The sequence below is a fragment of the Siphateles boraxobius genome, unplaced genomic scaffold (genome assembly GCF_051911475.1).
Source record: "Siphateles boraxobius isolate OS27281-9 unplaced genomic scaffold, OSU_SipBor_1 22, whole genome shotgun sequence".
Taxonomy (NCBI): Eukaryota; Metazoa; Chordata; class Actinopteri; order Cypriniformes; family Leuciscidae; genus Siphateles; species Siphateles boraxobius.
Window position 1 is genome coordinate 36514876 of NW_027508833.1, and position 14653 is coordinate 36529528.

The window sequence follows — 14653 nt, forward strand, 5'->3', positions numbered from 1 at the left end:
ATATACATATCTTGACTGCTTTATGTACCCATTAATCGACAGTGGTGTTTAACCTGCACCATGGGCTTTAATGATGTTGTGGGCCCTCTTGTTGACTCTGATCTGGTAGATCTTCTCCAGCATTGTTAAGGCTGTACAACTGCCGAACCAGACTGTGATAGAGCTGGTGAGGATAGTCTCGATTGTACAAACTGCTTAGGATTTTGCCTGGCATGCCAAATTTCCTCAGCCTTCTCAGGAAATACAATCGCTGGCGGGATTTCCTCACCAGGTGTGTGATGTCCAGGAGAGATCGTCAGATATGTGAACACCAAGGAATTTAAATGTGCTCACTTTCTCCACAACAGTCTCTGATTCCTCCTACTCCCTGGGTCAACAATCATCTCCTTTGTTTTACTAACATTTAGGGAGAGATTGTTGTCCTGACACCACTTCACAAGGCCAGCCACCTCCCACCTGTATGCTGACTCATCACCCCCAGATATCAGTCCAATGACTGTGGTATCATCAGCAAATTTGATGATGCTGGTGTTAAACTGCCAGCCACACAATCATGGGTGTATAGAGTATAGAGCATGGGACTCAATACGCAAACCTGCGGAGTTCCTGTGTTTACAGTTATTGTCCTGGATGTGTAGTTGCCCATTCTGTTAGACCCCATGATACAGTACATTCAAGTGATACATTAAAATCATTACTTTTGCCGGTTCTTTGTGACAAGCTTTATGCATGCGCTTAAGATGCGGAAATGACAATATATTACGAATATATTACGAATATATCATTATGGTTTAGTATTCTCTCCCATATATAAGTAATTAAATTAATATAAATATTCAATTAGACTTATGGCTTAAATGAACTACTACTAGTTGACTAGAAAAAAACTTTAGTCGTGCACGGGCAGCCATACTTATTTCACATATTTTCGAACCAGCATGTCACTGCAGGTGTTCTGAGCGAGCGGCGCTTAGTCTTTATAAAGACGCTCTCCGCTCTGGAGGAAATATTACCACTCCGCTCACATGCTCTGGTGTGAGACAATGTGTATCTTCTTCTGTTGTCTGAGAGTTGATTGAGATCTTTTTAGATCTTTTTTGCAGTTGCCAGTTTTTCGTATTCGCCATATGTCTCGCGGTGGCTCGTCCTTAAGTGCCGAATCAGGTTCGTCGTATTAAATGTTTTGACTAATGCTGCACGATTAATAATATCGCTATTGCAAAGTCAAGCCTTTACGATTATATGACGCAAAATGCTCAGAAGGACGTGAGGACACAGAATGCATCCCTGCATGCAACTGCTTAACTACATTTGAGTATTTCCACATGATGTTGCAGCGGTCAGATGATAAAAGTCTTAATTACAAGTTCTACAAGGATGTGAATGCATTTTACAGGTCGTAATCACATCTTTTGTAGGTATCACCCAGTATAAATGTGTATTGTGAAGTGCGACATAAAAAAAAGTTGTCGTTGCACAATCTGTCGGGGGTCTCCCAGGGGTCAGATCATAACATCAAACAATCTAACAAGCAGCTGTTGTTAAGGACAGCAAGAATCACACATCATACAGCCTTGACTAGCTAGTTGTCTAAGATTGCACTTCTCTTGTCATTTTCACATACACTTTTCAGTGACAGCATATGTTGTAGATAGTGTGAGTGTTTTGTGAGGTGCTGGTGTAGCAGCATTACAGGCCTGCCAACACCTCCCACTGCTTTTGACCCCTCCAGGAGACGCAGCCATCCAGAAATGCCCATCTGTGCTTCTACCTCCTCCAGCGAGATGTGTGTGTGTGTGTGTGTGTGTGTGTGTGTGTGTGTGTGTGTGTGTGTGTGTGTGTGTGTGTGTGTGTGTGTGTGTGTGTGTGTGTGTGTGTGTGTGTGTGTGTGTGTGTGTGTGTGTGTGTGTGGGCGCTTATACCTGGCACAGGTCCACACACATTTACACTGCAGGACTGTTTGCTGTTTGCCGCCGTCCCATCCCTGCGTGCTTGTAGAGACAGTGCTAGTCTGCAGCTGCTGCCCAGCATGAATAGAAACGTATTACAGTGGCGCCCATCACATGCCAACTGACACGTCACCTTTCATTTCACCTTTAATCTCGAAGACTGCTGACTTTCAGTTAAAACTTCCACTCAGTCAATGTTTGTAATGAGCCTGATGACAAGCACTTTGTTTTGTGCACATGCACCATGATTCTAAATATAACTTGACTCAAAGTATTACCGAGATTTCCAGCCTATCATTTACAAGTCAGAATTTTTGGCATGCATTTCAGATTTGAAAGTGAAACTGCATTTTTCTAAACCCCTTCACAAAAATCTTTCTGTATTGATCCAGCAATAATTTGCTCAGAAGGTACTGTAGGTTCACTGACCTATAGATCTTTTTTCCCCCCCAAGTCATTTGAAACATCAAGAAATAAATATTTCATTAATGAATGAATGAAATATAGGTAATGTAACAGTAAATGTATTAAATGAACAAATCAGTAAATATATTTAATGTCTTTATTTAATTTAAAATGTTTTATTTATCATATTTAACTAAGTTTTTAATCATTTAATTTAATGCAGAATTAAATACAGTTTATATACACATATTAGTTTGTTAGTTTGACAAGTGTTGTTATTTTTTAAATCATATATTGATAACTGATTTCTTCTGGGGTTTTTTTTGTTTTGTTTTTAAGGTTATACTCATACACCTAGTTCACCATCAGCAACAATGTCTGTACAGTCTATGAGGCCGTCGGTGTGCCATTTGTCATGTTAGGTTTCAAAATGGTGCTTTGTCATGCACTGATGCGCTGTAGCAGACTTCCACCAGACAATCCCTGCAGCATTACGTCTCCAAAGTTTGGACTTGGAAGAGGGCCGCAAGGCCTTCACTTTTTAAACAGGTGCAAACGCATTATTTAAGAGAAAATCCCCGAAAGAAAGAGGATAGAGTAAAACCCAGCATTGCATATGGTGTGAATCATGCAACAAAACAAAAAAAGTGTTATTTTGTTGCATCACATATATTGTGAATAGGCTTTAGCTCTGACAAAATTTCCACTTTTCCTGTGCAAAGAATTTGTCGCCAACCCGAACTATAAGAACAAACACTGCGGCGGATGCCCTCCGTGCAGCTGACTGGGATGCCAATGACCAAACCGCTCATAAATCATTCCGATTGGACTTTGCGGAGACAGGATCCACACATCTCCCCTTCCTCAGTCAGAATTCCAATGTCTGGCGCTGAAATATTAAGCACCGGCATCTCATAGGTGCAGTAGCTCTGGAAGAGAGCATTTAATAAAACATAACTAGCATTGCATTTTCTGTGCTCTAATACTCCAAGCACAGGATTTGTGATCGACTCTCCCCTCTTCTATTCTGAGAGTGCTGTGCCATGAAATATGAATCCCTTTACTTTCCTTCTGTGGGAAATGGTTTATCCTCACGCAAGATCAGGATTGTTATTTTGATCCAAAATTGTATCTAAATTATGCATATTCCTATCTTGACTGTTGTGCACGTACTGTAGAAGTCTCTTGTGCGGTTGTCAATTCATAAAGAAAATAAGTGTTATTTATTCCCATCATACACTTTTTAGAAAGACAGAGCTCTACGGTAAAACTAAAAAATGCTCCCAGGTCACGTTGACTGTTTGATGGAAGCCTGTTTCTGCCTCAGAGTGCAATAAAAATAAATTAATTACTAAAAGATTTTTAACTGACTATCACGTGATTGCGACTGTATAGCCAATTTATATTGCATCCTTATTTCTCTTAATTCCAACTTTATATCTCACAACTGATATGTTTACAAGCACAATCCGAGATCTTATTATGAAAGGTCTCTGGTAGATATTCATATCATGGCACTGCCCATGTGTGCAAGGGATTTTGGAATGCGATTGAGAAGATAGTCTCTTTTAAGCATGGACATGCGTTTTCCTATTTATCGCATTATTTGAGATTTACACCACCCTTTTGAATCCCATCGACATTTCATTCGGCTTGAGCTCAATCTGATGGTTTACTGGTTTACATGAAGGCATTATTTGAAAGTATGCAAATAAACATAGCTAATGTGACTTAATATCTCACATTTGCAGCTTTAAATATGAATTCTGGTATTGCAATTTGAGTTCCTGTTCATTGAAAGTACGACCCGTACAATTGCAACTTTATTTCTTGAAATAGCAAGCTTAATTTTTGTCATTTTAAATGTTCTATTTTTTTACCATTGATTCATTTTATTTTGTAGTCTGAGGACTACAAAGCATTTATAAGTGCATGTATGTATGTGTGTTTACGTCATTCTTGGACTTGAGCCTTACTTAATGATTATCAATTACAACTAATACTGAGCGGTATGTAGGGCTGCACGATACATCGTTTTAGCATCTATATCGCAATGTGCGAATCCGCGATACATCAGCACCAGTCAGGAACAATGGATGGTTCTGGTTCTCAAAACAGTATCTCTCTCACATCACATAAAATACTTCACCTCAAAAGTTTTGCTGTTGACACTTGCATGTGCCTTCCAGTCCTTTTCATGAATACCCTTGAGGAGCAGACAAATTACCCCTGTCTGAGAACTCTTTCCTTCTGACTCTTAAAAAAATAAAAGAGGAGAATATTTACTTTGTGTCAGTGATGTGATTTTTCTTTCTTGTGTTACAGGGGGAGGGATTCATCCTCATGTCCCAGCTAAGCTTTTTATAGGACACACAGTCTGGTAAGCTGTTGCATGTGTTGGTCTACATATGTGCTGTTTAACTGTGGTAAAAAACTGTCTGCTTTATGGCTAAGTGTTGCAGGTAATCTGCAATACACATTTCACAATTCAGTATATCGCATTGAATCTCAGTAAGATAACTGGATTGAGATTGAAACTGGGCCGAACTGAGGAGAGACTCTCAGCATGTCTGAGTGAATCTGTTGGATAAGTTTCAATCTCTCTCATGCGGCTCACTTCACTGATGTCCGCTAAAGTGCCTCAAAGAAGTAAAATATCGATTCAAGGTTCTAAAGCCAAGCTTTTTAAGCCTTAGGGCTGCATGAAGATCCTGCTGGAGGTCTGTGGAGAGATATATCAAATATTTTATTTCAAAACTTACAAATATTATATGTCCAATTTATAAATTTGCGTTATAAGGATTCTAAGACAGAATAATTTTCACTAATTGACTGAAAGGTTGGCTGACAGTCTGGATCAGGGTTGAAAATATTTGTATTGATATGATATCATGAGATAAATTATCGGGTGTTTCTTCAAGTTCAAGAGTTGGGTATAACGTGTTACAGAGTAACTGTATTCTAATTACTTTTCTTGATAACGCAGTAATGTAACTCATTACGTCTAAAATTGATTCAATTTGATAACAGTTACTGATGTCAATAAAATTAAGTTACTTGCGTTACAAATGTATTGTTAAGAAAAAAATATTTAGTAAAATGCATTTCTAATCACATTTGGCCGGCTGCGTCAGTTAATGGGCATGCGCTTTAATGAATTACCGGAGAACGCGCTTCATGAGGCACACACACACACACAAGGTCTCTCGCTCTCTCCCTCTCCGCCGTGCGCGGGCTACACGGTTTGGAGCACAGTCTCTTCTGTCTCGCATGCGCGCTCTTGCTCGCTCGCTCTAGATTCCGAGAGATTTTAAGTAATTTGCGGCCATCAGGGATCCGCTATCAATATGCGGGAGACTCCCGGTACTTCCGGGAGACTTGAGATGTCTGCAATATTAAATTGTTTCACTTTGTAGTGTATTCTTGTAGTTTCCATAGGTTTTCAAAGTAACTTGAAAGTAAAGTAATTAGTAATCTGATTACTTTTTACATGCAGTAATGTAATCAAATTACAATTTTCCAAAACATTACCATTCAAAAGCCTCAACAATGCTGCATTTATTTGATCAAAAATACAGTAAAAACAGTAATATTGTCAAATATGATTACAGTTGAAATAAGTGTTTTCTATTTGACTATATTTAAAATGTAATTTATTCCTGTGATGGCAAAGCTGAATTTTCAGCATCATTACTCCAGTTTTCAGTGTCACATGATCCTTCAGAAATCATTCTAATATGCTGATTTGGTTTTAAAGAAACATTTATTATTAACATTATTATCAAAGTTGAAAACAGTTGTTCCAATTAATATTTTTGTGAAAACAGTTGTGAAAACAAAATATTTTTTTCAAGATTCTTTGATGAATAGAAAGGTAACATTAAACTTTTTTTTTCTTGTTGAATAAAAGTATTCATTCCTTTAAAAAAATAAATAATAAACCTGACCCTAAACTTTTGAATAGTATATACAGTATACTTTTTAATGCTGTTAAATAGATAATTCAATTATTTAGTGAGAGTTTGAAATTAGACTTTATTTAAGCAATTTTGCCTGTGAACTTTTGTGATGTACGATTGTATTGCTGTAGTCTACATATAGATTCAGCGATCCAGTAGGATGGATGCATGTGTGCTTCCCATATTTGTGCATATCTGAATATGAATCTGATTAATTATTTCCACATATGTTCTTTCTGCATGCTTCTGAGCGCTCGCAACAGGTCTGGCAGTTTGAGTGGAGGCTTTTATATCGTTAATATTCCTCTCTGGGTGAAAAAGCGTTCTTCTGTGTGTGGGCTGAGTGAGTCAGCCCTGTTACCACTTCTGTGTCTGTCCAGACTTAGAGCTGCTGCTCAGCGAAGGAGAATCCCTGCATAAACCCCCCTCCTTCACCCTCTTAAACGTGTCTCAACCATCTTTCAACTGGCCAACTAGAGCATGACAGCAGCCTCTCAGCCTCACTCCCCTTAAAACCCCCTCAGAACACTCTTCTCTTCTCTCCCCTCCCTCGCTCTTTCTCTCTTTTTCTTTCTTCCCTCCCTCAGACGTCACAGTCGGGGGGGAAATGTGTCACATCTCATAGCTCAAGAGTTTCATTATTAGGCTCTTCCTAAAGATAGACACTCAAAATGTGGCTCTCCATTTTCTCAGTGTTTGAAATGATGACAGACGGCATGAAGCCCAGGGTTTTCGCTCTAGAATCACCTGGGTTTCTCTCTGACGTACTTATAGGATCTTCATTAACACCAAAGCAAAGTTCCTAGAAAAGGCCAAACCTGCTAAATGCATTAGACTCCTGCCATGTGAGCTAATGAGAAGACATTTGAGGCGAGGTATTGACAAGCCTGCCTTATTTCTAAGGGTCTATCCTGCTGGGCTTAATATAGGCTAGCTTTCATAGCTGAATTCTGTTGAATAAAATATCTATGAACCTGTTACATCCTTAAACATGGTAACATGGTGACTTCCTCTTCAAGGATCTTAATTACAGTCTAATTTTTTTAAATCCTTTCTTGAATGTCCTCTTTCATGCTATAAGTGATAAATGACAATACCATACAGGATACAAAAAAAGTTAACTTGGTTATTTTCATTTACAGTTTTTTTTTTATCATTTACTATTTTAATGGCCAATAACTAACTATATTGATTAAAGAAAATATGCAAAATTGCAATTCGTGATGATTTATTTCCATTATTGAGATTGATTACAGTATTACACTACTGTTCAAAAGTTTGGGGTCGCCAGACATGATTAAAAATACTGCTGTCCGTTCCAAACGATGAGACCGTTTTTTCACAATAATCATTGTTTGAAATTAACTTTTTCACTCACCGGCCAATTTGGCTATTCAATTTTTAAGTTACCGGCCATTCAGAACTTCTACTAGCTAAAAATAAATAAATGAATAAATCAGATTACCTACGTCACAGCTCAAAGTAGTTATTTTTTGCGTAGTGATGTGTATGTTCAAGTAAGCTAGATATGCGCAGATTCTGTGCAATACACCGTATTTAATATTTCATGATGACTCACGAATTTAGTGTTTGGGCTAAATCGCAGATTTGGCTTACACGAACTTCCCCAGCAAAATGAGTAAACCTAATAAGTAACCCACCAAATTGACTACATTTTTTACTGTGCCTTTTTACATGTATTTTTTTCTAAATTGAAAAGTCCACACATATATATATCCAAGTCATACATATCCAAGTCCACAGGATAATTATGACTTCATAAGATCCGGAAAAATTGCTTTGTAGTCCAAAGGAGCCATTGGTTGTAGTTCCTTGGAAAGTGAATTCTGTTAAATAAAATATCTCCCTTTGGAGTGGACTTTAAGCTTTTTAACCTTGTTGATCTTTTTTTATGCTCAAACAGCAACATTACAGACTAACTAAAGTTGAAAAGGTGAAAAAGCATAATAGAACCCCTTTAATATGATATTTCATATATGAATAATCAGATCACAGAGAGTTGCAGGACAATCTTTTTTTAGAAAGTTGGGTAAGATCAGATACTCCTGTAAGAAACCGATTTGAAACTAGCATTGAAGATCTTGCAGGTCATCTCTTTGAGCATTACTTTTTTATATCATCAGAACATTTTCTCCTGATAAAAAAAGATATGTGAGCATTTCTTCTCAAAGCTTTGATGACAGACAGGAGATATGTATGTGCATGTGATAAGGCTGTCATTTACTATTTTGTTGACATCTGACAACCTTTCACATTTGTTTCTTTCATATTTGTCTCCATTGTTTACTTATTTTAACATTTTCTGATAGATATAAAGAGATGGGATGGCAGTCAGACTTTCTTCGTGTTTCACTTCTCTACTTTATAAAAAGAAAGAACACTCTGGCATATAAGCAGACATAGGCACATACACATGTTGGTTTCATTCCACTTAGATGCACTTAGAACATAGATGCAGTGGCTTTTATGTGATAATATTGATTAACTTCCAACTATAACCCTTACACAAAACCTCAGATGTCTTCACAAGTCAGTTCTTGATGTTTTCAATTGAAGACTTTTTCAACAATTTTGCCCTCACCAGCATAGCCAAAACTGTACACACAATAATCTCATTCTCAGCATCAGTTACAGTGATGCATAAAACTCCATCATCTTACCAGAGTACATTGATCAGGTTAACAAAACCCTTTTTCACTCAATACTCACACACACCTCAAACAAATCACTTGGGTGTTCCATTAACCTAAGCTCATTTGATTAGCAAAACACATGCACACACACATACCACACACACACACACACACACACACACGTGTGTGTGTGTGTGTGTGTGTGTGTGTGTGTGTTTGCGTGTGTGTTTGCGTGTGTGTGTGTGTGTGTGTGTGTGTGTGTGTGTGTGTGTGTGTGTGTGTGTGTGTGTGTGTGTGTGTGTGTGTGTGTGTGTGCGCATGTGTTTTGCTCGATTGTTTTTTTATTTATTTTTTTACTAAGCCTATTTAAAATCGTATTTGATTGCAGAGCGGCGTAGCGCATTCGCGCAGCATTACCTCTCACTCTCTCTCTCTCTCTCTCTCTCTCTCTCTCTCTCTCTCTCTCTCTCTCTCTCTCTCTCTCTCTCTCTCACTCACTCACTCGTACCTCTCACGCCCTCTCTCCCTCATGGAACACCGCTGCACAAATCTGTCCAACACAGCCCTGTCAATGTTGGAGACCCAGCTTTAAAAAAAGTTAGTAGCCAGCATGCAAGGAGCCTAGCTAATAAGGAGAGCTGGATACAGCTGGATTTTCTAGGTTAGCACGCTGTATATAACTGGTGGTCAATATCGATGCACGCACGCAGCATATATAAAACATATGCACTGTACGTATATATACAGTGCCTTGTGAAAGTATTTGTACCCCTTAATTTTTTCACATCAATCTACATTTCGTACACCATAATGACAAAACAGAAACGAATCAGTCGCAAATTATCAGTCTGAATCAGTAATAGCAAACTGAAGTAATGTTTGTGCACTTTTAGCTAGATATAAGCATCAACATGCACAAAAAGTTGTAGTGATGCCGAATTTATTTTTCTGATGTCTGTTATTTACTGAACCATTGAAGTTACACTTATTTGAATGCCTGTGTATTACACCAGGATTGGTGTTGTAGATGCTCAAGTTGCTTAGCAACAGCTTTTAGTGGTCTATAGGAAATGTTGGCTGAAGGGCTTGTATGCTGGACAGTGCTTATAGGATCTTTCTTCACTAAAATAAATACCAATAAAGTCAGCTCATGGCGTCTCTGTCGAGAGCACTCACATGATCTTATTCATATGGCAAGGGTGATGGGGCTTTTCATGGAATCTGTCATAACTGTGTACTGTGAGCTTACTAAAAAATACTGAAGTCATTGCATGCACTATTTCCTGTCTTATCTCAATAGAGCACTGTGTGAAAAAAAAAAAAACATTACATAATGGGTTGATGAGATTAGCCAAAGTCAGATTTACTTGATTCTACATATTGTCTGTGGACCCATTTAAGTGATCACATCACAAGCACCAAGGTCCAGAAGTAAGTTTTTTTTTGTTGTTGTTTTTTTGTTTTGGCTGGCCCACTTTGCATTTCTAATGTTAAATGTATAATTAAAAAAAAATATTATACATTTTTTATATTATTTATTATTTTTTATTTGTCAATTTTTTTGCCCAACACCTAAAGTTGTGATATAACAGAAGTAGTGACATATTTTTTCATCTGTATTGTACAAGAAAATTTGAGTGAACTGGATTATCACAAAAGAAAAAAATGTAGGGCGGAGACTTGGTTCCATCCATTGGTTGTTGATTGGATGGAGACCTAGAACTTGCGTTGGGGTTTATGCGGGCTAAACGATTGGCTAAATCTGGCATACATCACCAGAGAGAAGCCTGTTGTTTCACCAGACGATTGAGTTTATAAAAAAAGACACATTCATGGATGAATCATTCCCAATAAAATCAATAAGTTTCATTTAGAAAATAAATACAGTTACTAGCCCTCTTGGGGAACTGTGTTTTAAGGGTTGAAGGACTCTCCTTTCTTTCGCCAAACAAAAGCTAATTTAATGTTCCTGAACAGATTCAGTTTTGTCTCATTAGACCCAAAACTCGTAGCCTTGTTTTAAATGATCATGGACAAACTTGAATGCAACATACAGCTGTTCTAGATACTGTGAAGTGCTTGGAAATGGCATTATGGCCGCCCTCTAAAGATAGGCATCCACTATCTCCTTTCAGAGGTCCGGACTTCTTTGCTCTTTGGCATGGCCAAACTAAAAGAGCGCATATCACTCTTTTTACTATTTGAGAGAGACATGCATGCTGTGGTGGTTAAAACTTGATGAAGTCCCAGAAAAAGGCTTAGTTGCATTGAAATCCCTTTTCTGTCTTTCCTGCGGCTCATATTGGCTTTGAAGCTGCTGCCACAGCAAACATTTTCCACAGGAGCCCGCATGTGCTGTCCCAGTGGTGCAGGGGAGGAACAGGATGTGTGTTGACCCGCATCAAATAGAAGAATGCTGTGATGTTGACATTCTTGCACGGTGTCTGCCACACAGTCCATATCATATCAATGTTCAACATAGTTTGTAACGTCTTAAATGTAACGTCATCTATGACCTTTGTGGCAATTGAGCGTGTGTTTGTAATTGGTTGCTAGCCAGGCTGTTAATTGAATAATGAAGGCCGATCAGCTTTTTTGTATCACGAGATTGGACTAGGTCCAGTCTCTGCAGTCCTTCTTTAGGTCCACTACTATCCACCCCTTGCTTCATCTATCCACAGCTAGCACTGTCAGCTTTCGAGAAACCAAGCATTGGACAAAACATTGCCTCCTTTTATTGTGGCTCTAAGATTAGATGCTTGGACGGAGGTCACCCATCTCCTTTGTTTCCTTTTAATCAGACGATGGCCCTGTGGGCCACTGTCAGAGATCACTGCCCTCCATTGTTTAGGGATGTCAGAGGAGGCAGAACTGCTTAGAAAAAAGCCTTTGGATGCAGTGAGAGGCTCCGTTGTGGTTGTAAAGAAGGAGGATGAGGTGCCAGGATTAGCCAGAGCTCCATGGCTCTGTCTCTATTGTGACTTAAAGATTTTTGGCTCAGATAGTCTGAAAGTGGCAGCCATGAGTTACGGGGCGATGGACCCAGCTGTGACAAACCCACTAAATTAAGAGATCTCTTGTTACAATTGTAAGGATACTAAGAAAATAGTTGTTTATAAACTGCAAGTCAAAAGTTTTGGGTCAGTCATTTTTATTTCATTTTTAATTAAGAAATGAATACTTTTGTTTAGCAAGGATGCATTAAAAGATTTCAAGTAAATGCTGTTCTTTTGAACTTTATTTTCATCAAAGAATCCTGAAAATTTGTACTGAAGATTAACAACTGTTTTCAACATAAGACATGTTTCTTGAGCGTCAAATGAACATATTATAGTGATTTCTGAAGGATCATGTGGCACTAAAGACTAGAGTAATGATGCTGAAAATTCAGCTTTGCTATCTATATGTTATACTTTTATCTGTATAACCATAAATGACAAAGTATTTTAAGTTGTTTCCGCTGTTAAAATGAGACAAAATCATTTGGCATTTTTTCAATTTGTGTCGTTGAAGTCCAGTGATGAAATATGTGTGTCATGTAATGAGACGCCTCAGGTGCTACTCGCTGTCTCTTGGAAAGGTGAAGTAGGCTCTTTTTCTCCTTCTCGCTCATATTTCTTGAAAAAGCGTAAGATTTAACTTTGTGCTTCTGCCATTGTCACCGCATGTTAATGAACTCACAAATATTCCCCCATTGCATAATCAACATTATATATAGTAGCTGAATGTACTAAAACGCTGTAAACTTTTTCTCACACAGTAATTTTTTCAATTTGGGTGAACAATACACAATACAGATTGTCACTATCCACGATATATTTTGTTGCATTTTTGTATTTCGTTATTTTTGAAACACAATATATTGTTATACCCCTAATAAATAATAAAGGAGAAGTATCCGGCCCCAAGCGTCCCTACAACATCAAATCTAGTCCCCGTTAAAAAAGGTTTTGACAGCCCTGATCTAGATAAACATGACGGCTGTGCCTTCTTCCATTGAAGCAGAGAATCAGCACCGACAAGCAAGAGAAAGAAAAGTCAAAGACAGAATAATAGCAGGCGAGAGAAAACTCAGGTGAGACATATGTTCCGCAAATGAAATGGTTTATCCTCCACCCATGAAACAATAGGGTGAGACATTAGCATGATTGCTTTCACGTCAGTGCACTCAATACAGCCAGAGGTGGTGAGTTTGAGGACGGGCAGAGTTCTGACATGCCCGCTCACACACTCATGTTCTTTGATCCCTCGAAGGCAGTTGCAAACCGATTAGCCTTTTCTAGCGAGACCAACTCGTGGAATCATCAGTGCTGCTCATTAACCAAGCGATACTCAGATCAATACTCCACGCAAGCCTAAGAAGAGACACTGAGCCTGATTTTTAACAACTCACTGCGTCTTCTGCTGCTCATAAACTACAGGAAAGCAAATGCAATGGCATCTCTTTCAGCTACTAACGTGTAACAACCACCTTGGCTAATTGCTTATAGCTTATAGTTTAAAGGGACATACCTGTCAAGTTTTGGATTTGAAAATAAGGGAGATTTTCCGGCGCCCACCGCGAGCAGTCCCACCAGTAACGTTATCCCTTACATTTTAAGACAAGTGGTATAGCTTAAATGAAAACACAAAAGGGTATATATGAAGAGCATTTATTTTATTTGCATATTTTCTGTTCATTTAACATTACTTGTCTCTACATTTACATTTTATTTTCATTCCACACATTCTTTTCATTTCATATTGCTTTTCTTTTACAGTTTTTCTTTACATGTTACATAACTTTTCTTAACTCTTTTTGTGAGTTATTGTTGAAATTTGTTGCAGACTTTGCATTCTTTAACCTGTTAGGCTGCAACCCCACTTTTGAAAAAACCTCAGAAATGGCGTTCCCAAACTGAAACAGATAGCCTACAGTTCATAAACACTTTGCACTAAAATCACAAGTATGATCTCATTTGAAAGCTGACACCTGGCAGTTTATTGTAAATGTAGAATTCATTATTGTCATAATGAAATTTTTTTTATTAATAGCTACAAAGTTTTGTAAAGTTATTAGAAATTTATTTTGTATGAAACATCTTCAAAGTTTCTGAGAATACAATAGTGGTCAAATACTGAAACTTGAGTGTTATATCTTTTTAATGATGTATAGTTTGTCAAGGTAATAACATTAAATCTTATAGTAACTTTGAACTATTTAAACAAACAAACAAAAAACGCTTCAGTGCGCCGGCGCACTGGCAACGGTTAACAGTTTTTAAGATGCTAAAGTCGCAGTTACAAAACACGTGACTGTCCCCTACACTGCTCGTCTTCAGAAAAGTAAATTCGCTGTCCCATTGATCGCGGTATTTACATGAGGGTTTTGATTTTGTGACTGGAGTGCCTTCCGTCTCTGTCGTAGCGTCCATCATCCGTCTCCGATTTTTTTTCTTTTTTCCCCCCGCGTTGTCACTCATCATCTGACCTCACACACTAACCTCGCGATAACTGCCACCTACAGTACCCACAGTACCTGTAGTAGGCTACTTCAGGTGGCAGTTATCGCGTGGCTAGTGACAGAGCTCAGATTGGGAATGTTTTTTTTTTTTATCCGCCCGGGCCATTATTATTTTTTAATAGCGCAGGTTAAAATACGGGAGATTTACGGGAAAATAGTAATACGGGAGGACGGCGGGAAAGA

General features: G+C 38.2%; 1 protein-coding gene across 3 annotated transcripts in view; it reads left to right on the plus strand.

Moving 5' to 3' along the window:
* Window positions 1–14653, plus strand: part of fut8a (fucosyltransferase 8a (alpha (1,6) fucosyltransferase)) — a 108526-nt gene that overhangs the window by 34511 nt on the left and 59362 nt on the right. For 2 of the 3 annotated variants that reach the window (XR_013206710.1, XM_077239989.1), the window contains exon 2: window positions 4680–4734. The gene's annotated coding sequence lies outside the window, so the exon portion shown is untranslated. Of the gene's footprint in view, window positions 1–4627; window positions 4735–14653 lie in introns of those variants that run through there. The other variant, XM_077239990.1, reaches the window with a different exon arrangement.